Source organism: Hyla sarda, chromosome 2, assembly GCF_029499605.1.
Source record: "Hyla sarda isolate aHylSar1 chromosome 2, aHylSar1.hap1, whole genome shotgun sequence".
NCBI classification, from domain to species: Eukaryota; Metazoa; Chordata; class Amphibia; order Anura; family Hylidae; genus Hyla; species Hyla sarda.
In genome coordinates this window covers 111,653,258-111,676,497 of record NC_079190.1, presented here as the reverse complement: position 1 = coordinate 111,676,497, position 23,240 = coordinate 111,653,258, and the positions used below count along the sequence as shown (strand labels likewise).

General features: G+C 49.3%; 1 protein-coding gene across 4 annotated transcripts in view; it reads left to right on the top strand.

Moving 5' to 3' along the window:
* Positions 1 to 12,610: 12,610 nt before the first annotated feature.
* PCBP2 (poly(rC) binding protein 2) overlaps positions 12,611 to 23,240 on the top strand; it is a 49,115-nt gene continuing 38,485 nt past the window's right edge. The window contains exon 1 of one of the 4 annotated variants that reach the window (XM_056555227.1): positions 12,611 to 13,626. The gene's annotated coding sequence lies outside the window, so the exon portion shown is untranslated. The remainder of the gene's footprint in view (positions 13,627 to 23,240) is intronic. The other 3 variants (XM_056555226.1, XM_056555229.1, XM_056555228.1) reach the window with 3 other exon arrangements.

Below are 23,240 nucleotides of genomic sequence, written 5' to 3'. Positions count from 1 at the left end.
GACCAGAGCATTTTTTGCACCTCTAACCACTGTCACTTTAAGCATTAATAACTCTGGGATGCTTTTACTTATGAATTTGATTGTGAGACAGTTTTTTTGTGACATATTCTACTTTATGTTAGTGGTAAATTTCATGAAAAATTTGCATTATTTAAACTTTGAAGCTCTCTGCTTGTAAGGAAAATAGACATACCAAATAAATTATATACTGAACCATATATACAATATGTCTATTCTATTTTGCATCATAAAGTTGACATGTTTTTACTTTTTGAAGACATCAGAGGCCTTCAAAGTTTAGCAGCAATTTTCCAATTTTTCACGTAAATTTCAAAATCAGAATTTTTCAGGGACCAGTTCAGTTTTGAAGTGTATTTGAGTATTCAAAATGATATTCAGAAAGTTTGTTAACCTTTAGGTGTTTCGCAGGAATAGCAGCAAAGTGGAGAAAATTCAAAATCTAAATTTTTTACACTAACATGTTCTTGTAGACAAATTTTTTTCAAGGGGTAAAAGGAGAAAAAGCCCCCCAAAATTTGTAACCCAATTTCTCTCAAGTAAGGAAATATCTCATATGTAAAGTGCTCTGTGAGTGCACTACAGGGCTCAGAAGGGAAGGAGCGACAATGGGAATTTGGAGAGTGAATTTTACTGAAATGGTTTTTGGGGGGCATGTCGCATTTAGGAAGCCCCATGGTGCCAGAACAGCAAAAAAAACATAAAAATAAAAAAAAAAACATATAAACACACTATTTGAGAAACTACACCCCTCAAGGTACGTAACAAGGGATACAGTGAGCATTAAAACCCAACAGGTCATTGATGAACTTTTGTTAAAGTGGGATGTAAAAATGAAAATAAAAAATAAAAACATTTCACTAAAATGCTGCTGTTACGCCAAATTTTTCATTTTCTTTTTTTAAAATTCAAAAAGAAGATTATTGATAAGCAAAGAAACCTATCCATACAAATTATACGATAACAGATGTAAAAAAGAGAAAAATGTAACATCGAAGAACAAAAACAGTGGCTATATAACGAAAGAGTATGAGAGGCAATGAGAGCGGTAGGAAAAGTGACAGAGCAGGTAGAGTAGAGGACACGATATGTCCAAAGCAGCAGGAAGGCAGCCAGCAAGGGGCAAGCTTGGTAGAAGGCCTGTCCACAACAATTGGGGCTGAGAACGAAAGGAAACACCAGCTCATTACCACATACAGCAAACAATCAAGAAAGGACAATAGAAGGAGGAGAGGAGAAAAGACTCAGAGAACCAAGACCAAGTGTATAAGCCAAGATAAGAGAGTAAAGAGTAGGGAGCCAACAGGAGGGGAGTCCCCATGGAGGGCAGTGAAGGGACAACACGGTCACCCATGTCCAGGGGGTTTAAGTCACAAATTTTTCATTTTCACAAGGAGTAATAGGAGAAAATGTCCCATAAAATTTGTAACCCAATTTCTCTTGAGTAAGGAAATACCTCATATGTGGATGTTAAGTGCTCTGTGGGTGCAGTAGAGGGCTCAGAAGGGAAGGAGGGACAATGGGATTTTGGAGAGCAAATTTTGCTGAAATGGTTTTTGGGTGGCATATCGCATTTAGGAAGCCCCCATGGTGCCAGAACAGCAAAAAAAACAAAAACAAAAAAAACACATGGCACTCTATTTGGGAAACTACACCCAAGGAACGTAACAAAGGGTACAGTGAGCCTTAACACCCCACAGGTATTTGACAAATTCAATGTGAAATTAGAAAAAAAAAATTTCACTATAATGCTGGTGTTACCCTAAATTTTTGATTTTCACAAGGGGTAATAAGAGAATAAGCCCCCAAAAATTTGTAACACCATTTCTTCCGAGTATGGAAATACCCCCATATGTGGATGTAAATTGCTCTGCGGGCGCACTACAGGACTCAAAAGAGAAGGAGCACCATTGAGCTTTTGAAGAGAGAATTTGTTTGGAATGGAAGTCGGGGGCCATATGCATTTACAAAGCCCCCAATGGCGCCAGAACAGTGGACCCCCCCCCACATTTCGGAAACTACATCCCTCACGGAATGTAATAAGGGGTGCAGTGAGCATTTATACCTCACTGGCATTGGACAGATCTTTGGAACAGTGGGCTGTGCAAATGAAAAATAAGAGGCAATTGTAACGCTTGCATCCTGGTCCACCCCTATGCAAATCCCTTATTTAGGCCTCAAATGAGCATGGGCACGCTCTCACTTGGGAACCCTGTTGTATTTCAAGGCAACAGTTTAGTGCCACATATGAGGTATTTCCGTATTTGAGAGAAATTGCGTTCCCCCCTTTTATCATTTATGATAAAATATTGTTTGATTCTAAAGCTGGGAGATTATGGATCCCTTGTAGATCCGACTATATAGCATGTTTGTTTAGTATGCTGGTATAGACCCCAACTTTACCTTTTCATAAGGGGTAAAAGGAGAAAAAAAAAACACCAACATTTGTAAAGCAATTTCTCCCGAATACGGAAATACCCCATATGTGGCACTAAACTGTTGCCTTGAAATACGACAGGGCTCCCAAGTGAGAGAGCGCCATGCGTATTTGAGGCCTAAATAAGGGATTTGCATAGGGGTGGACCTGGATGCAAGCGTTACAATTACCTCCCCCAAAAATACCCTACGGCAGTGTCCAGCAATACTGGGAGTTGTTGTTTTGCAACAGCTGGATGCTCCATTTTGGAATCAGTGCCGAGATGTTTATAATTTTTATGGGGGGATTATAATGTAAGGGTATGTGTATATGTAGTGTTTTACTCTCTATTTAGTGTCAGTGTAGTGTTTTTAGGGTAGCAGAAAATTTGCCACAGCTCAAACTTGAAGCGGGTAACTTGTGGTAAACCCCCGTCAGTGTGAATGTACCCTGTACATTCACATGGGGAGGGGAGCAAACCTCCAGCTGTTGCAAAACTACAACTCACAGCATGCACTGACAGACCGTGAATGCTGGAAGTTGTAGTTATGCAACAGCTGGAGGCACACTGGTTGGGAAACACTGAGTTAGGTAACAGGCTACCGCAGTGTTTCCGCACCAGTGTACCTCCAGATGTTGCAAAACTACAACTCCCAGCATCCAGTCTGTGAGTGCATGCTGAGTTTTAGTTTTGCAACAGCTGGAGGCACACTGGTTGCGAAACACTGAGTTAGGTAGCAAACCCTAAGTCAGTGTTTCGCAACCAGTGTGCCTTCAGCTGTTGCAAAACTAAAACTCTCAGCATGCGCTGACAGCTGAAGGGCATGCTGGGAGTTGTAGTTATGCAAGAGCTGGAGGCACAACTACAACTCCCAGCATGACCCTTCTCTGTCTGTGCATGCTGCGAGCTGTAGTTATGCAACTGAACAGGTGAAAAAGTGTGCCTCCAGCTGTTGCATAACTACATCTCCCAGCATGCACAGACAGCCAAAGGGCATGCTGGGAGTTGTAGTTGTGCCTTCTACTTTTGCATAACAACAACAACTCCCAGCATGCCCTTTTGTGCATGCTGGGTGTTGTTGCTAAGCAGCAGAAGGAGGCACAGCCTGCTGTTGCCTGCTCCCGGATCCTCTTCATCACCCCGTTCCTGCCACAGATGCCGGGGATGAGGGGCTTCAGATGCCGGTGTCCACTCTCTGCACCCGTTCTCGCCCTCCGGAATAGGGGCAGAGCGGGTGCCGTTAGTGACATCCCCAGCAGGAGTCCAGATTCGTAGTCCAGTAGCTGCCGACAAATCAGGATGATCGTGAGGTGGCACCAGTGCCACCTCACTCCTGCTGGTAAGGGGTGATAAGTACTGTCTTGGACAGCACCTATCACCCTTTTTTCCGGGTCACCGGATATCGCCGAGGATTGCACTGGGTGCCTGCTGAATGATTCCAGCAGACATCCCATTCCGTTCACCGCCCGGTTACCGGCGGTGAACAGAAACGTTCAGGGCATACAGGTACGCCCTTGGTCCTTAAGTCCCAGGACGTCAGGGCGTACCTGTACACCCTGTGTCCAGGACGAGTTAAGGCCCTCATTTACTATTGGAATTTCATGCAAATTTCCTAAATATAATATAGGAAAGAGTCAGGGAAAATGCAGTTCGCTAATGGCCCATACGAAACATGCACCAAGTTTGCCTATTTTAATGACCATTCTGTTAATTTCAGTTTTCTTTCTCGAAAAGTGTGCATGGTTTTCACATTTAATACGATTTAAGAAATTGTACACATTTTTTTGGGAAATTTTTGAGCTGTGTTTTTTTTTTTTTTTTACATTGGAAAACAATTCCGGCTGGAAATTCTGCAGAAATTCACTGCATATTAATTTCAATGGGATTTCGTAGTCCCATTCATACAGCGTAATTTTTGCAGCAGGCAGTCCGCTTTCTGAAAAATATAAGACCAGTCTTATATTTTGTGGAATTCCATGACAGAATCCCACTGAAGTAACTGGGGCTTGAATTGCGTCATAAACAAATGCCAGGTCGTTGGGCTCCCATATGCGGGTCCCCCGTGATCAGACAACTTATCCCCTATACTTTGGTGTACCCCTTTAAGTGAGATTAGCCAAAAATTTATTGAAGGAACCTGACATGGAATTATAAATGTATCAGTTTGCTTGCAGTGTTCTCTACCCAATAGCTGCCAGCTTCATATAATATGATATCAGTCACTCAATTTTCAGGGGCTTTACTTGAGCGATGGCTGGACAGGGAGACAGATAGTGAAACATCTTGTACCATCATTAATTGAAACCAGATAGAGCTATTATAACAAAAGGTTAATAGATTAAGACCCTATTATACTGCTACTGCTGTGTATGCCAAGTAGTGTGTCAGATACAGAAGGCTGGGTGAAAATAGTCTGTGCTCTCATAAATAATGTACAAGCTCATTTCAGGAACAGGTGATCTGTTATTGATAGGTTAGACCGGCAGAAAAGTCTTTGTATTAGGGGCAGGTGTCATTTTTCAATACAGTATTAAGGAAAATGTTCTTGTCTTATGATTAGTATTCATAAATCCCACCACAGTATGGATGTACACATCTTCTATTGAAATATATGAGTGTGCAACTGTTGACTGACTTTGCAAAGGATGGAGAAGAATTTATTTGCATTAATTGTGAAGTTACTAGTCTAAGTTGGAATGTAGACTTAAAAGAGAACTAAGGCACAGGAACACCTCCCCTGTTCAAAGGATAGAAGATAAGCGCCTGATCGCAGACCCTTATTGAAGTCAATTGGATCTGCAGTGGATTTTCCACAGGAGAAATTCCGCCACGGAAAATCTGCAATGGACAGCCTGGTCGGAAATTTTGTAAAATGTACTGCACATTGGGGGAGATTTATCAAAAGATATCTAGAGGAAAAGATGCTGAGTTGCCCATAGCATCCAATCAGATCGCTTCTTTCAGCTGTCCCAAATTTTGCTGCGGAAATTCTGCATTGCAGAAAAATTTAAATAGCACTGGACAACCCCTTTAAAGGAGAAGCATGTGCAGAAAAATGTATCTCCTAAAAGGATACAGTAAAGTTTTAGATTGCAGGAGGTCCGACCGATGAGACCCCCCAGCTCTCCCCGGGATAGGGGCGTGTTGACCCCCCCTCACAAAGTGGAGGCCAACACTTCCCTCCATGTAGCCCTATTGGAGAGCTGGAGATAGTGTTTTGCTCTCTCTGGATCTCCCATAGATATACATGGAGGTGGCGTGTCGGCGCTACTTCAAGCGAGGATCGACATGCTCTCTGCCCAGGGAAAGCTGGGGTCCCGTGCAGGAGATCACAGGGGGGGGTTTCAACGGTCGGACCTCCTGCAATCTAAAACCTTACCATATCCTTTTGATAGGAGATAAATATTTCTGCAGATACTTCTCCTGTAACCTGTTGGGGACGAAGGGCATACAGGTACGCCCTTGGTTCCCAGTAGTTAAGGACCAAGGGCATATCTGTATGCCCTTGGTATTTCCGATCACCGCCGCTTGCCGGGCCCTGATCAGAATGGGATGACTGCTGAGATTTATCAGCAGCCATCCCAGCACATCGCTTGGGGGGGGGGGGGGAGGGTTTGGTCCTGAGACTGCAGTGATTTAAAGTTCAGTTCCCCCACTCTGCATACCCATGGGAGTCTGGGCAGACCGGGGGAACGCTGGTAGCAGCAGCGTGATCCGGCGGGCGGCGATCCGGTCAGTGGCTGCCTAGCAACATCTGGAGGGCCACAGTTTGGAGACCACTGTGCAGTGGTCTTTAAACTGTGGTTCTCCAGATCTTGCAAAACTTCAACTCCCAGCATGCATGGACAGCAAACGGCTTTCTGGGCATGCTGGGAGTTGTAGTTGTGTGCCTCCAGCTGTTGCATAACTACCAGCATGCCCTTCTGCTGTCAGTACATGCTGGGAGTTGTAGTTTTGCAACAGCTGGAGGCACACATTGGGAAACACTAAGTTCGTTTTTTACCTAACTCGGTGTCTCCCACCAGTGTGCAGTAAGCTGTGGAAAAACTACAGCTCCCAGCATGCACTGACAGACCATGCATCCTGGGAGTTGTAGTTTTGCAACAGCTGGAGGAACACTGTTGGGGAAACACTGAGTTAGTCTGTTAACTTACTTGGTGTTTCCCCACCAGTGTGCCTCCATATGTGGCAAAACTACAACTCCCAGCATACACCTTCTGTCAGTGCATGTTGAGAGTTGTAGTTTTCCAACAGCTGGAGGTTTGAATGATCTCTACAGGTACGCTTATACGTGTGTATTTTGCTACAGATTTTCTGTTGATGATTTTCCTACCCATTGAGGTTAATAGGTAGGAAAATCAGCAGCAGTAAATCTGCAGCAAAATATGGACATGTGAACGTATCCAGGTGTATTAACATGTATGGAGCATGAGGCTTGCAAAGCTGACAATGATGTCAGACCTGATGACCCCTGCGACCCGGATATGATGTCAACAGGAAGTTCTTTAGCAGCAACAAATGGATGCCCAGAGGCAAAAAAAAGTTGATGGAAACAAAAGAGATGGTGTCACGTATGGGCAGGAAACGGTGAAGCCCTCACTCACCTACAGCCACTGTCCCTACCTATTGCCTATCCGCCCTAAGTGATGGATCGAAAACCAGGATGTTAAACCCTCCCTGCTAAGTGCTAGGGCAGTGTTGTAAAAATAATAAGATATAAAAACAGTAGTAGTCTGTCTGACACATACAAAGATACACTAAGACACACACACAGTCAAATCAATGTCAGTCTAGCCGAGGTCGGCACCAGGAGATAGTGAAGTACAAGAATGCAGAGCAAGAGAAGAGTCAAGAGAAAAGCCAAAGATCAATAAACAAGCAGGTATTCCATGAGCAGGAGGTGTCAGCTAAGGTATAAATGGTGCACCGATACAAAATTATTCCTTATAATTATTCCTGAGTTTCTGATGTATTCTGTAGGTAACTTAGGCCATTTGTCTATGTGTTGTGGAGGGGTTGTCATGGTTGATATGTCTAGACATAAGATGGACACAGGAAGATGCTGAGCAAAGGAATGCAAATTACTCCTGCTGTTCACATATGGTCTGGGTGGGGGGGCTGGATGGACACAGGAAGATGGGGGGGACACTGACCAAAGGAATGTAAATTATTCCTGCTGAACACCTCAGGTCTGGGGCAGACACCTTGGAGATGCTGGCAGTGCCCTCCTTCCCCCTACAGGAGTCTGGGAAGATAAAAAGAGCTGGGCGTGGGATTCAGGAGAGTGTGTGTGATGTCCGGGAGACAGGACCAGATGTCAGTACAGAGCCTGGAGAGTGTGTGATGTCCAGGAGACAGGACCAGATGTCAGTACAGAGCCTGGAGAATGTGTGATGTTCAGGAGACAGGACCAGATGTCAGTACAGAGCCTGGAGAGTGTGTGATGTCCGGGAGACAGGACCAGATGTCAGTACAGAGCCTGGAGAATGTGTGATGTCCAGGAGACAGGACCAGATGTCAGTACAGAGCCTGGAGAATGTGTGATGTCCAGGAGACAGGACCAGATGTCAGTACAGAGCCTGGAGAGTGTGTGATGTCCAGGAGACAGGACCAGATGTCAGTACAGAGCCTGGAGAATGTGTGATGTCCGGGAGACAGGACCAGATGTCAGTACAGAGCCTGGAGAGTGTGTGATGTCCAGGAGACAGGACCAGGTGTCAGTACAGAGCCTGGAGAATGTGTGATGTCCGGGAGACAGGACCAGATGTCAGTACAGAGCCTGGAGAGTGTGTGATGTCCAGGAGACAGGACCAGATGTCAGTACAGAGCCTGGAGAATGTGTGATGTCCAGGAGACAGGACCAGATGTCAGTACAGAGCCTGGAGAATGTGTGATGTCCGGGAGACAGGACCAGATGTCAGTACAGAGCCTGGAGAATGTGTGATGTCCAGGAGACAGGACCAGATGTCAGTACAGAGCCTGGAGAATGTGTGATGTCCGGGAGACAGGACCAGATGTCAGTACAGAGCCTGGAGAGTGTGTGATGTCCAGGAGACAGGACCAGATGTCAGTACAGAGCCTGGAGAATGTGTGATGTCCGGGAGACAGGACCAGATGTCAGTACAGAGCCTGGAGAATGTGTGATGTCCAGGAGACAGGACCAGATGTCAGTACAGAGCCTGGAGAATGTGTGATGTCCGGGAGACAGGACCAGATGTCAGTACAGAGCCTGGAGAGTGTGTGATGTCCAGGAGACAGGACCAGGTGTCAGTACAGAGCCTGGAGAATGTGTGATGTCCGGGAGACAGGACCAGATGTCAGTACAGAGCCTGGAGAATGTGTGATGTCCGGGAGACAGGACCAGATGTCAGTACAGAGCCTGGAGAGTGTGTGATGTCCAGGAGACAGGACCAGATGTCAGTACAGAGCCTGGAGAATGTGTGATGTCCGGGAGACAGGACCAGATGTCAGTACAGAGCCTGGAGAGTGTGTGATGTCCAGGAGACAGGACCAGATGTCAGTACAGAGCCTGGAGAGTGTGTGATGTCCAGGAGACAGGACCAGATGTCAGTACAGAGCCTGGAGAATGTGTGATGTCCGGGAGACAGGACCAGATGTCAGTACAGAGCCTGGAGAGTGTGTGATGTTGCAGAGACAGGACCTGATGTGAGGACAGAGCCTGTGATGATCTCTGGGGTAAGAGTTGCTGCCAGTATAACACTGCCCTGGAGAATGTGCCCCAGAATCTGGAGAATTACTGGGATAGAGGAGCCGTGGCTGAGGCCGCCCTCTGGAACAAGGAATCATGTTGGAGTTATCTGTGGATTTAGCTGTGGATCCCTGTGAACTGAGGAGCGGATGTGAGGACCGGAGACTTGAGGTACCACAAGACGTGGAGCTGTTATCTGTGGACAATACATTGGAGTGTTGGACCCGGAGCTGAATCCCGGGATCTACAGTTTGTTCCTTCCCAGGTGCCCAGTGACTGTTACCTTCTGTTGCCCATTGTTTGCCCAGACTCCGGATCACCCCTCATCGTGTGGATTGTGTTTTGTTTTGTGATCTCTGCCAATAAACCTGGTGCTGTTCTCCCATCTCCTGCTCTGTTGATTGTGTGACAATCCTTACGTGTTGAACCCCGTTACAATAACCTTTCACAGACAATTAACTGATCACTTCTCCTAGCTTATATACACCTTCCTGACAGGTAGCAGAGCTGAGAACCACACCTAGATGACACAGGTGAGCTCCAAGCAGCTCCAGCCCACCTAGAGTCATTTAACTTTTCGTGTTCGGCCAGAGCCAGACGTTAAAGAGGGATTACAAATGATAGTCTATTCCAATAAGACAAATGGGTCAGACATACACATGAGATATTGGTCTGCCGGAATTACTCATTTTGGCCATTCATTCCATTGTAAATAACATGTAAACTACTGAAAATGTGATTGGCCAGGTCACATATTTTCAGCATGGTCGGCTGTAAAGGTACATTTCACGATTAGCCTATTCAGCCAATAATTTACCACTTTGTGAAAGCTCATTGTAATAAAACAAAACCCCCACAGTGATCTGCTAGTCCTGTCTAGCTGATCGACTAGCTATTAAAGGAAAACTGTCAGCCTGTTCACCCACACTAAACCCAAAACACTGGGTTATAATGTGGGTGAACAGAAGTCAGACATGGGTCACTTACTAATATCAGTTCTGTAGGTCCCGAGATATGTCCCCTATAAGATTCTCTTCTTTATTCCCTGAATAGAGCACAGGAGGCGGAGCCCCGGCAGCTCAATTTACATATGCATTTTCTGAGAGTCCTAGTGACTCTCGTCAATGGTCACGTAAGCACTCCGATTGAGCGATCACTGAAGGAATAAAGATGAAGATATTATAGGGGACATATCTCTGGACCTACAGAATGGATTTTAGTAAGGGGCCCATCGTCTAACTGCTGTTCACCCACACTATAATGCAGTGTATTAGGGTGAAAACTCCTCAATGTACAACATTCAGTATCCTAATATTCCCTCCCATTTTTAAAAATGCATTCAGCCCATCTGACTGATTCCCTGAATTGTCAAACTGTAAACCCTCAAACAAAAGTAAAAAATGGGGAGGCTCACCTATTAAAGGTTACCTGATGACTGAGCTAGCCAAAATATGATACCTATAACCCAAGGTGTCAAAAAATAAAAAGAAACATAAGATGTATTTTAGCACACAAGGTCTTATGAAATCATGAAAACATCACAGCTCAATATAATTTAACAATTTATTTATTTAACCACTTAAGGACAGAGGGCGTACAGGTACGCCCTGACGTCCTGGAACTTAAGGACCAAGGGCGTACCTGTACGCCAGTGGCAATTACGGTCCCCGACGCTCGCCAGGCAGGGAAACCGTGCAAACCCCTGGGCGGGGGGTCCTGAGAGCGATCAATTCAGATCGGCGATTCCGGGCTGATGGGTTCTCTGCTGACCCAATCACCAGGAAAATAGGGCTGATCAGAGCTGTCAGAGACATCCCCTATCATCCTAAAAGGATAGGAGTGAGGTGGCAGGGGCGCCACATCCTCCTATCCCCTGCGATTGGCCAGCCAGGACTGACTCGCAGGGAAGGGGCGGGGGGTGAAAGTTCAGATCCCCCTCTCTGCCCGCTCCTGGAAGTCCAGGCAGAGCGGGGGAAGATGGCGGCGATGGAGTGGGGTCTGTTGATGTGGGGGGAGAACGGTGGCAGTTACCTGAGATCATGCAGGGATCGGCGGCAGAAAGGAGGCACAGGCAAGTGGAGGCAACGGCGTCAGAAGTAGCAGTGATTATCGCTGTAAAGTGTTCTTCACTGCTGCTTCTAGGAGTTTCAAAACTACACCTCCCAGCATGCCCAGAGAGCCATTCGCAGTCTGGGCATGCTGGGAGTTGTTGTTTTGCAACATCTGGAGGGCCACAGTTTGGAGACCACTGTGCAGTGGTCTCCAAACTGTGCTCTTCTAGATGTTGCAAAACTCGGCAACTCTCAGCATGCCCAGACAGTCCAGGCATGCTGGGAATTGTAGTTCTGTAACATCTGGCCCTTCTGATGTTGCAGAACTACAACTCCCAGCATGCCTGGACAGTCTTGGCATGCTGGGAGTTGTCGTTTTGCCACATCTTGAAGAACACAGTTTGGAGACCACTGCACAGTGGTCTTCAAACTGTTCTCCTCCAGTTTTTGCATAACTACAACTCCCAACATGCCTTTCTGCTGTCTGGGCATGCAGGGAGTTGTAGTTTTGCAACAACTGGAGGCATTTTTTTATTTTTATTTAAACTTTTATTTTTTCCTCCTCACCATCTAATAGCCATAAGGCTAAGTTTCCACTTGGTTTTTTTTCTGGCAGTTTTTCGATATCTGCTACTGAAATTTTTCAGCCAAAGCCAGACGTGTATTCAAAAGGAATAGGACATATAAAGGAAGGACTTACACTTCTCCTCCCTCATGGATCCACTTCTGACTTTTAGAGATGAGCTAACTTACAGTAAATTCGATTCGTCGCGAACTTCTCGGCTCGGCAGTTGATGTCTTTTCCTGCGTAAATTAGTTCAGCCTTCAGGTGCTCCGGCGGGCTGGAAAAGGTGGATACATTCTTAAGAGAGTCTCCTAGGACTGTATCCACCTTTTCCAGCCCACCGGAGCACCTGCCAGAACACTTTTGGCACCTGCCAAAAACTGCCAGAAAAAAGTGGAAACTTAGCCTCAGGCTTTCAATTTTCAACTACAGACCCATATGAGGGCTTGTTTTTTGTGTCACCCATTGTACTTTGTAACAACAACATCCCAATTAAAATTATATGCAATTTATATAGGTATTGTTTTATTTCACTGCTTTATGGTAGGGTCACACGTCATGTAGTTTCAATCAATGGGTGACAAAATCAGCTGCAGCAAAATACAGCACGTGTAACCCTTCCCTATAAAAAGGGAATGTATGAGGACTTAATTTTGCACCATGATAAACAATATAAAAGTGACATTTTCAGGATCCCCTGTAGGGGGCCCAGCAAATCACAGAAAACTATATAAACGAGGTATCCTCATCACTGTAGTGACTCACAAGGGTTAACACATCATATACACTTCACAGTGAAGGCAGCGAAACCAAAACAAAACAAAAAAAACACAAACCTAAAATATTAGGGAATTTCTTTGTTTCACTATATTGTACTAGAGATATTTCAATTCACACCTTGTTCTGCAAAAAACAAGCCTCTCATGTTACGTGAAAAGAATAACAGACTCCAAAAGTTGTCTCCAAGAAACCAGGGATGAAAATTGTTGCTAAAACTGTGTGGAGCCAAAGGGTTAATGTATGTACGCTGCACGGCCCACTACATGAGACGACACAATAGAGGCGAGCAGGCACACGTGACCTCTCCGCACGCAGCCTCCGCTCCTACGTCACGCCTCCTGGACAGTTCTCGGCCACGCCCCCGACAACGCCGGAAATGTCCCCGCAGCCATTTTGTCTCTCTCATCCTCTTCGGTGTCCAGGCTCAGCCATTTTAGGCAAACCTTGAAGCGAATCAATAACACAACTGCTTAATAATTCACCACACCGCTACCAAATCCAATCTATTTGTCGCCACTCTGAACCTGAGCGGCCATTTCCGTCCCCGGCAGCGTATGACGATTAATAAAAAGAGCGCGTCATTCCCTGGCTCCATATTGGTACTCGCCACAAAGAGGTGTACACATATGGCGCCCGCGGCCCCCACCACCTCTAGTAGTACGGGGGATGTTGGTAACCGACACGTCCCCTCAAGCGACCGTACCACTGCCAGCCTCCATGCCGCTGTAAGGGCTGAACTATAAGGCGTCTCCTGCGGCCAGCGCCCCCTGTCGGCCGCTCTGGCCAGGCGCTCCCTCTACGGCTTCCGGTGGGGGCGGGTTGATAGCTGCCCGCGCCTCCTCTCCCCCTCCCAGACCAGCAGAGGCAGCAGCAGAAGCCGCAGCTCCCGCCAGCCCCTCCCGCCGTCGCCATTCCTCGCCCGCCCGGCTCTCTCCTTCCCTCCCTCCCCGGGGCCCCTCGCCTCCGGACCGCTCCTTCCTCCCCATTCCTCCCTTGTTTTTCCTTCCCCCCTCTCCTCCCTTCCCCGGTCTCCGTGCCCCGAACCACCCCGTCCTCTTGGCGGCCTCGTCCTGTGAAACTCGGAAGGTAAGCACGGCTTGGCCTCCGCTTTGTTCCTGCGCTGCGGGCCGGGGCTCATTGTGGAGGCTGCACCATGTGAGGGCCGCGCTCATCATGGCCGCCTCCTATTAACCTCTGCGCCGCCGGAAGGAGCCATGTGACCGGCTCACCGCCATATGTCAGGCCTGGGGCACCGGCCTCATGGAGCCTCACTTTTTGCGATGTGCCCGGGCACCCGCCTCCCTCTTGTTCCCACCCCCAGTGCTTTAGTCCTGGGTACTCCCGCAGTGGCGCAGCTCCCGGGTGTGTGTGGGACCAGGCCCCACTAAGGTGTATGGAGGGCACCGGTATTATACAGGGCCACACTGAGGGGGTGTATGGAGGGCACCGGTATTATACAGGGCCACACTGAGGGGGTGTATGGAGGGCACCGGTATTATACAGGGCCACACTGAGGGGGTGTATGGAGGGCACCGGTATTATACAGGGCCACACTGAGGGGGTGTATGGAGGGCACCGGTATTATACAGGGCCACACTGGGGGGGTGTATGGAGGGCACCGGTATTATACAGGGCCACACTGAGGGGGTGTATGGAGGGCACCGGTATTATACAGGGCCACACTGAGGGGGTGTATGGAGGGCACCGGTATTATACAGGGCCACACTGAGGGGGTGTATGGAGGGCACCGGTATTATACAGGGCCACACTGAGGGGGTGTATGGAGGGCACCGGTATTATACAGGGCCACACTGGGGGGGTGTATGGAGGGCACCGGTATTATACAGGGCCACACTGGGGGGGGGGGGGGTGTATGGAGGGCACCGGTATTATACAGGGCCACACTGAGGGGGCGTATGGAGGGCACCGGTATTATACAGGGCCACACTGGGGGGGTGTATGGAGGGCACCGGTATTATACAGGGCCACACTGGGGGGGGGGGGGGGGGTGTATTGAGGGCACCGGTATTATACAGGGCCACACTGAGGGGGCGTATGGAGGGCACCGGTATTATACAGGGCCACACTGGGGGGGTGTATGGAGGGCACCGGTATTATACAGGGCCACACTGGGGGGGGGGGGGGGGGGGTGTATTGAGGGCACCGGTATTATACAGGGCCACACTGAGGGGGCGTATGGAGGGCACCGGTATTATACAGGGCCACACTGAGGGGGTGTATGGAGGGCACCGGTATTATACAGGGCCACACTGGGGGGGGGGGGTGTATTGAGGGCACCGGTATTATACAGGGCCACACTGAGGGGGCGTATGGAGGGCACCGGTATTATACAGGGCCACACTGGGGGGGTGTATGGAGGGCACCGGTATTATACAGGGCCACACTGGGGGGGGGGGGTGTATTGAGGGCACCGGTATTGTACAGTGCCACACTGGGGGGGTGTATGGAGGGCACCGGTATTATACAGGGCCACACTGGGGGGGGGGGTGTATGGAGGGCACCGGTATTATACAGGGCCACACTGAGGGGGCGTATGGAGGGCACCGGTATTATACAGGGCCACACTGGGGGGGTGTATGGAGGGCACCGGTATTATACAGGGCCACACTGGGGGGGGGGGGGTGTATTGAGGGCACCGGTATTATACAGGGCCACACTGAGGGGGCGTATGGAGGGCACCGGTATTATACAGGGCCACACTGGGGGGGTGTATGGAGGGCACCGGTATTATACAGGGCCACACTGGGGGGGGGGGGGGGGGTGTATTGAGGGCACCGGTATTATACAGGGCCACACTGAGGGGGCGTATGGAGGGCACCGGTATTATACAGGGCCACACTGAGGGGGTGTATGGAGGGCACCGGTATTATACAGGGCCACACTGGGGGGGGGGGGGTGTATTGAGGGCACCGGTATTATACAGGGCCACACTGAGGGGGCGTATGGAGGGCACCGGTATTATACAGGGCCACACTGGGGGGGTGTATGGAGGGCACCGGTATTATACAGGGCCACACTGGGGGGGGGGGTGTATTGAGGGCACCGGTATTGTACAGGGCCACACTGAGGGGGCGTATGGAGGGCACCGGTATTATACAGGGCCACACTGGGGGGGTGTATGGAGGGCACCGGTATTATACAGGGCCACACTGGGGGGGGGGGTGTATGGAGGGCACCGGTATTATACAGGGCCACACTGGGGGGGGGGTGTATGGAGGGCACCGGTATTATACAGGGCCACACTGGGGGGGGGGGTGTATTGAGGGCACCGGTATTATACAGGGCCACACTGGGGGGGCGTATGGAGGGCACCGGTATTATACAGGGCCACACTGGGGGGGTGTATGGAGGGCACCGGTATTATACAGGGCCACACTGGGGGGGTGTATGGAGGGCACCGGTATTATACAGGGCCACACTAAGGTGTATGGAGGGCACCGGTATTATACAGGGCCACACTGGGGGGGTGTATGGAGGGCACCGGTATTATACAGGGCCACACTGGGGGGGTGTATGGAGGGCACCGGTATTATACAGGGCCACACTAAGGTGTATGGAGGGCACCGGTATTATACAGGGCCACACTGGGGGGGTGTATGGAGGGCACCGGTATTATACAGGGCCACACTGGGGGGGTGTATGGAGGGCACCGGTATTATACAGGGCCACACTGGGGGGGTGTATGGAGGGCACCGGTATTATACAGGGCCACACTGGGGGGGTGTATGGAGGGCACCGGTATTATACAGGGCCACACTGAGGGGGTGTATGGAGGGCACCGGTATTATACAGGGCCACACTGGGGGGGTGTATGGAGGGCACCGGTATTATACAGGGCCACACTGAGGGGGTGTATGGAGGGCACCGGTATTATACAGGGCCACACTGGGGGGGTGTATGGAGGGCACCGGTATTATACAGGGCCACACTGAGGGGGTGTATGGAGGGCACCGGTATTATACAGGGCCACACTGAGGGGGTGTATGGAGGGCACCGGTATTATACAGGGCCACACTGAGGGGGTGTATGGAGGGCACCGGTATTATACAGGGCCACACTGAGGGGGTGTATGGAGGGCACCGGTATTATACAGGGCCACACTGGGGGGGTGTATGGAGGGCACCGGTATTATACAGGGCCACACTGGGGGGGGGGGGGTGTATGGAGGGCACCGGTATTATACAGGGCCACACTGAGGGGGCGTATGGAGGGCACCGGTATTATACAGGGCCACACTGGGGGGGTGTATGGAGGGCACCGGTATTATACAGGGCCACACTGGGGGGGGGGGGGGGGGTGTATTGAGGGCACCGGTATTATACAGGGCCACACTGAGGGGGCGTATGGAGGGCACCGGTATTATACAGGGCCACACTGGGGGGGTGTATGGAGGGCACCGGTATTATACAGGGCCACACTGGGGGGGGGGGGGGGGGGGTGTATTGAGGGCACCGGTATTATACAGGGCCACACTGAGGGGGCGTATGGAGGGCACCGGTATTATACAGGGCCACACTGAGGGGGTGTATGGAGGGCACCGGTATTATACAGGGCCACACTGGGGGGGGGGGGTGTATTGAGGGCACCGGTATTATACAGGGCCACACTGAGGGGGCGTATGGAGGGCACCGGTATTATACAGGGCCACACTGGGGGGGTGTATGGAGGGCACCGGTATTATACAGGGCCACACTGGGGGGGGGGGGTGTATTGAGGGCACCGGTATTGTACAGTGCCACACTGGGGGGGTGTATGGAGGGCACCGGTATTATACAGGGCCACACTGGGGGGGGGGTGTATGGAGGGCACCGGTATTATACAGGGCCACACTGAGGGGGCGTATGGAGGGCACCGGTATTATACAGGGCCACACTGGGGGGGTGTATGGAGGGCACCGGTATTATACAGGGCCACACTGGGGGGGGGGGGGGTGTATTGAGGGCACCGGTATTATACAGGGCCACACTGAGGGGGCGTATGGAGGGCACCGGTATTATACAGGGCCACACTGGGGGGGTGTATGGAGGGCACCGGTATTATACAGGGCCACACTGGGGGGGGGGGGGGGGGTGTATTGAGGGCACCGGTATTATACAGGGCCACACTGAGGGGGCGTATGGAGGGCACCGGTATTATACAGGGCCACACTGAGGGGGTGTATGGAGGGCACCGGTATTATACAGGGCCACACTGGGGGGGGGGGGGGTGTATTGAGGGCACCGGTATTATACAGGGCCACACTGAGGGGGCGTATGGAGGGCACCGGTATTATACAGGGCCACACTGGGGGGGTGTATGGAGGGCACCGGTATTATACAGGGCCACACTGGGGGGGGGGGTGTATTGAGGGCACCGGTATTGTACAGGGCCACACTGAGGGGGCGTATGGAGGGCACCGGTATTATACAGGGCCACACTGGGGGGGTGTATGGAGGGCACCGGTATTATACAGGGCCACACTGGGGGGGGGGGGTGTATGGAGGGCACCGGTATTATACAGGGCCACACTGGGGGGGGGGTGTATGGAGGGCACCGGTATTATACAGGGCCACACTGGGGGGGGGGGTGTATTGAGGGCACCGGTATTATACAGGGCCACACTGGGGGGGCGTATGGAGGGCACCGGTATTATACAGGGCCACACTGGGGGGGTGTATGGAGGGCACCGGTATTATACAGGGCCACACTGGGGGGGTGTATGGAGGGCACCGGTATTATACAGGGCCACACTAAGGTGTATGGAGGGCACCGGTATTATACAGGGCCACACTGGGGGGGTGTATGGAGGGCACCGGTATTATACAGGGCCACACTGGGGGGGTGTATGGAGGGCACCGGTATTATACAGGGCCACACTAAGGTGTATGGAGGGCACCGGTATTATACAGGGCCACACTGGGGGGGTGTATGGAGGGCACCGGTATTATACAGGGCCACACTGGGGGGGTGTATGGAGGGCACCGGTATTATACAGGGCCACACTGGGGGGGTGTATGGAGGGCACCGGTATTATACAGGGCCACACTGGGGGGGTGTATGGAGGGCACCGGTATTATACAGGGCCACACTGGGGGGGTGTATGGAGGGCACCGGTATTATACAGGGCCACACTGGGGGGGTGTATGGAGGGCACCGGTATTATACAGGGCCACACTGGGGGGGTGTATGGAGGGCACCGGTATTATACAGGGCCACACTGGAGGGGGTGTATGGAGGGCACCGGTATTATACAGGGCCACACTGGAGGGGGTGTATGGAGGGCACCGGTATTATACAGGGCCACACTGGGGGGGTGTATGGAGGGCACCGGTATTATACAGGGCCACACTGGAGGGGGTGTATGGAGGGCACCGGTATTATACAGGGCCACACTGAGGGGGTGTATGGAGGGCACCGGTATTATACAGGGCCACACTGAGGGGGTGTATGGAGGGCACCGGTATTATACAGGGCCACACTGAGGGGGTGTATGGAGGGCACCGGTATTATACAGGGCCACACTGAGGGGGTGTATGGAGGGCACCGGTATTATACAGGGCCACACTGAGGGGGTGTATGGAGGGCACCGGTATTATACAGGGCCACACTGAGGGGGTGTATGGAGGGCACCGGTATTATACAGGGCCACACTGAGGGGGTGTATGGAGGGCACCGGTATTATACAGGGCCACACTGAGGTGTGCACTTTCTTGGAGTAGAGAGCACTGCTGGTATTTCACAAAGCTGTAAACCAGTGTTTCCCAACCAGGGTGCCTCCAGCTATTGCAAAACTACAACTTCCAGCATGACTGGGAGTGGTAGTTTTGCAACAGCTGGAGGCACACTGGTGGGAAACGGTACTTTACACAGTAGGTGTTGACTTGGTATAAATGACCTCACACCATTAGAGAACCTTACTGCTCAGGTGGGGTGTACTGTGGGTATAGTAGGCACTACTCTAGTACTATGCTGATATTGTGCACCTGTTTCATGGCAGATAACTTTTTGTTTTGTCTCCTCCACACATCCCTCCAATAAGACAGTATTGGCCGGCAGACATTGTAATGTCATAGAAGCTCAAGGACACTGCTGGACATAGTAATGCCCCATATATTATGCTTTTCACAGTATTTTAGTGTAGTATTTTTGGGGTTTTATGCCTGCCTGTCACAAGTATATGGTGGTCATGTATGACCTTTTGAATTTGAAGACCCCTGTGCCTATGTTTTGCACAATTTTTGCTATATGGCCATAATGGTGATCTAGACAACTATAGTTAGTCCCTTAAGGCATAGAACATCCAGAGCCTTGTGAACAACATGTTTTACGTTGTCTTGATGCACGGACTGGTTAGCCTGCAGCGACTCTTCTATATGCCATCTGGCAGGTGTACAGTCTTCAATTGGCATGTTATAGCAAAAGACCCAGATTTAGTGGCAAAGGTGCCAGCATAAGGCTGCATTCACACCACGTTTTTGCAATACGGTTCCCGTGTATGTTTTCAATGTGAAAACCATATTAAAAACCGTATGCCAAAAGATGTGCCCAGCTGCATCCGTTTTGCGTGTTTTGTTTTTGTTTTAAATAGCCTTTCATGCTGTTCACCGGTGTATGGTACCATTAAATATTAATATTTTGGATATTTATGCACATGGCGATACCAAATGTCAATAACTTTTTATTTTTTACACATTTTGGGGTGAAATAGGGAAAATGGGCCAATTTTTACTTTTTTGGGGGAGGTTTTTTTCACTTTATCTATCTATCTCTATAATTTTACACACTTTATGTCCCTGTAGGGGACTATTTATAGCAATCATTTGATTGCTAATACTGTTCAGTGCTATCGGTCATCTTCTGCTCTGGTCTGCTCGATCTCAGACCAGAGCAGAAGACCCGTGGAAGGCAGTGGAGGCAGGTGAGGAGACCTGTCTGCCGTTCTGGATGATCGGATGGCCACAGCAGCTATGTGGGCGATCCGATCATCCATTTTAGTGTCCGCAATGCTGCAGATGCCGTGATCTATTGATCACGGCATCGGAGGGGTTAATGGCGGACATCCGCGGGATGTTTTTGATTTGATATTTGTAAGGCAGTGTGGTGTCAGTGACTGGCATCACTTTATATTCCATCGCTGGTTTTTCTGCACCTCTTCACTTGTGACAGTGCCCTAAGAGCACAATAGATCTGCTGTGAGATCTGTTCAGATTGTCGCCCTCGTTAGAACATATAGTAGGGTTTCCCAACCAGGGTGCCTCCAGGTGTTGCAAAACTACAACTCCCATCATGCCTGGACAGCCTTTGGCACAACACTCCCTGTGACACACCCTGTCCGACAGCAGATGTGTTTCCCATGGGTCTGTTATGATCTCCCTAGGATCAGACTACTTTAGTATAGCAACATCTCATGTAACTGTGTCACACCTATGTTGACCTTGTGCTTTCAGTATTGTAGTCTGAGGATGGTAAATTGGCAGAACAGGTGGCCGGCAACAGCTTGCTTCTAGTGTGAGGTCTGCAGGCAACGGTTGGGTGTCTGACAATTCAAGATCTGCCAGGGCCATGGAGAATTTCAATGTTAAAACAGAGCAGCTCTAAGAATAACACATTAGGAACAGCTATTTATACAATAGTGTAATAGTCTTTACAGTGACTCTACAGAGTGAGCCTTACAATAAACCTAGAAGAGCAAGTGTCATTAAGTGTGGGGCTAGGCCAGATCCTTGGTAGCCATTTTGTATATGGTGGCTGATACTTAAATGGGCACTGTCACACAGGGCTGTGGAGTCGGACTAAATTTTGGGTACCTGGAGTCGGCAAACAATGCACAGACTCCTACTAAATTTAGATTCGAATAAAAAAGCAAGTTTAAATGTCCCAATTCACAAAAAGTTATAATTAATGACTTCTCTACTTTAAGAATAAAGACCAATGCATGCAGTGCCTCACGTAACCGCAAAACGAACACGTAAGTGACCATGAAGAAGCTTTTCATGTGCTTTACTGTATGGCACACAACGCACAATTAGGAGCGGCAATACTTTCCATAGTGTTCTGCGGTTACAGGGAACCCATAGGTAACCTAGCCTCTCACTGATAAGGGATTAAGGAAATTTTTTTTGCAGGACTAGAGACACTTGTATAAGTGAAGGGAATGGAGGGTCAATAGTTCAAGACTGAAGCTGTAAACCATTGGAAAAACTGCTGCCATTCAACTAAGGCTATAAACTTGTAAATTCGCTTGTTAGCTTAAAGGAGTACTCCGTCCCTATACATCTTATCCCCTATCCAAAGGATAGGGGATAAGATGTCAGATCGCCGGGGACCCCCAGAATTGCCGCTGCGGCACCGTGCTATCGTTACTGCACAGTGAGTTTGCTCTGTGCGTAATGATGGGCGATACAGGGGACAGAGCAGCGTGACGTCATGGCTCCACCCCTTGTGATGTCACAGTCAGCCCCCTCAATACAAGTCTATGGGAGGGGTCGTGGTGGTCATCACACCCCCTGCCATAGACTTGCATTAAGGGGTCGGGCCATGGTGTCACGAGGGGCGGAGCCATGACATCACATTGCTCCGTCCCCTGTATCGCCCGTCATTACGCACAGAGCAAACTCTGGTGCTGCAGCAGCGGGACCCCGGCGATCTGACATCTTATCCCCTATCCTTTGGATAGGGGATAAGATGTCTAGGGGCGGAGTACCCCTTTAAACATGACTATGGGATTCTACTAGGGAAATCATGTTTTATAATAAATGCCCCTTCCTGGATCCTCCAACTGCCCTATCTTCAGCAACAGATCAGCACACAAACTGGTCAATACAGTAGACTGTTGGCTTCCCAGCCAGTAGTCCTGTGGTGACATGTATGTTGCCTTCCTTTTCTACAAGGAATGTATAAAATATATTTGCATATTAATACAGAGGAGTCGGAAGTACAGAAAACTCCGGAGTCGGAACATTTATCTACAGACTCCACAGCCCTGCTGTCACATACCAAAACTTTTGATGTTGTAAAGCATACAAATCCAATAGGTTTTGCAATTGCTTTCATTAGAAATTTTTCAATAGTTCATACTGAAAAAAATCAAACTGCTGGTTATAAATAACAAAAGCACCAAAATAAATCCAACCCCCCCCCCCAAAGTGCACCTGTCAGATCCAACAAAAATGTGTGTGTGTATATATATATATATATATATATATATATATATATATATATATATATATATATATATATATATATATATATATATATATTTTTTTTTTTAAATATTAGAGTACTGCAGCCATAGACACCTATCCCCTATCTGACCGCTGTCGGTCACGTTGGTGCACTCGCCTCTAGACCTCCCTTCACACAGGTAATATAGGAGAATAGAGAGCATGTCTCTAGTCTACTCCATGGATGTTTACTTGGCCATTGACAAATGACTAGTAGTAATGTGACATTCTAGGCTTCTGTATAAGGCCTCTTCTTGTCTGCTCTGATGTGTTGTATGAATCCTGGCAGTATGTAGGTCAGTGGTGTGACGTGCATCTCATGTTTCTGATGGTAGCATTACATACAATAGGTGCCATGTATCCATGCTCAATCCATGAAGTAATAACAATGGCTTATAAACACAAAGCTTCATCTTTAATCAGATTTCATAGAGCTATTTATTCCTTTTCCCTGTCACTGTACGGCTGTGCAGTAGG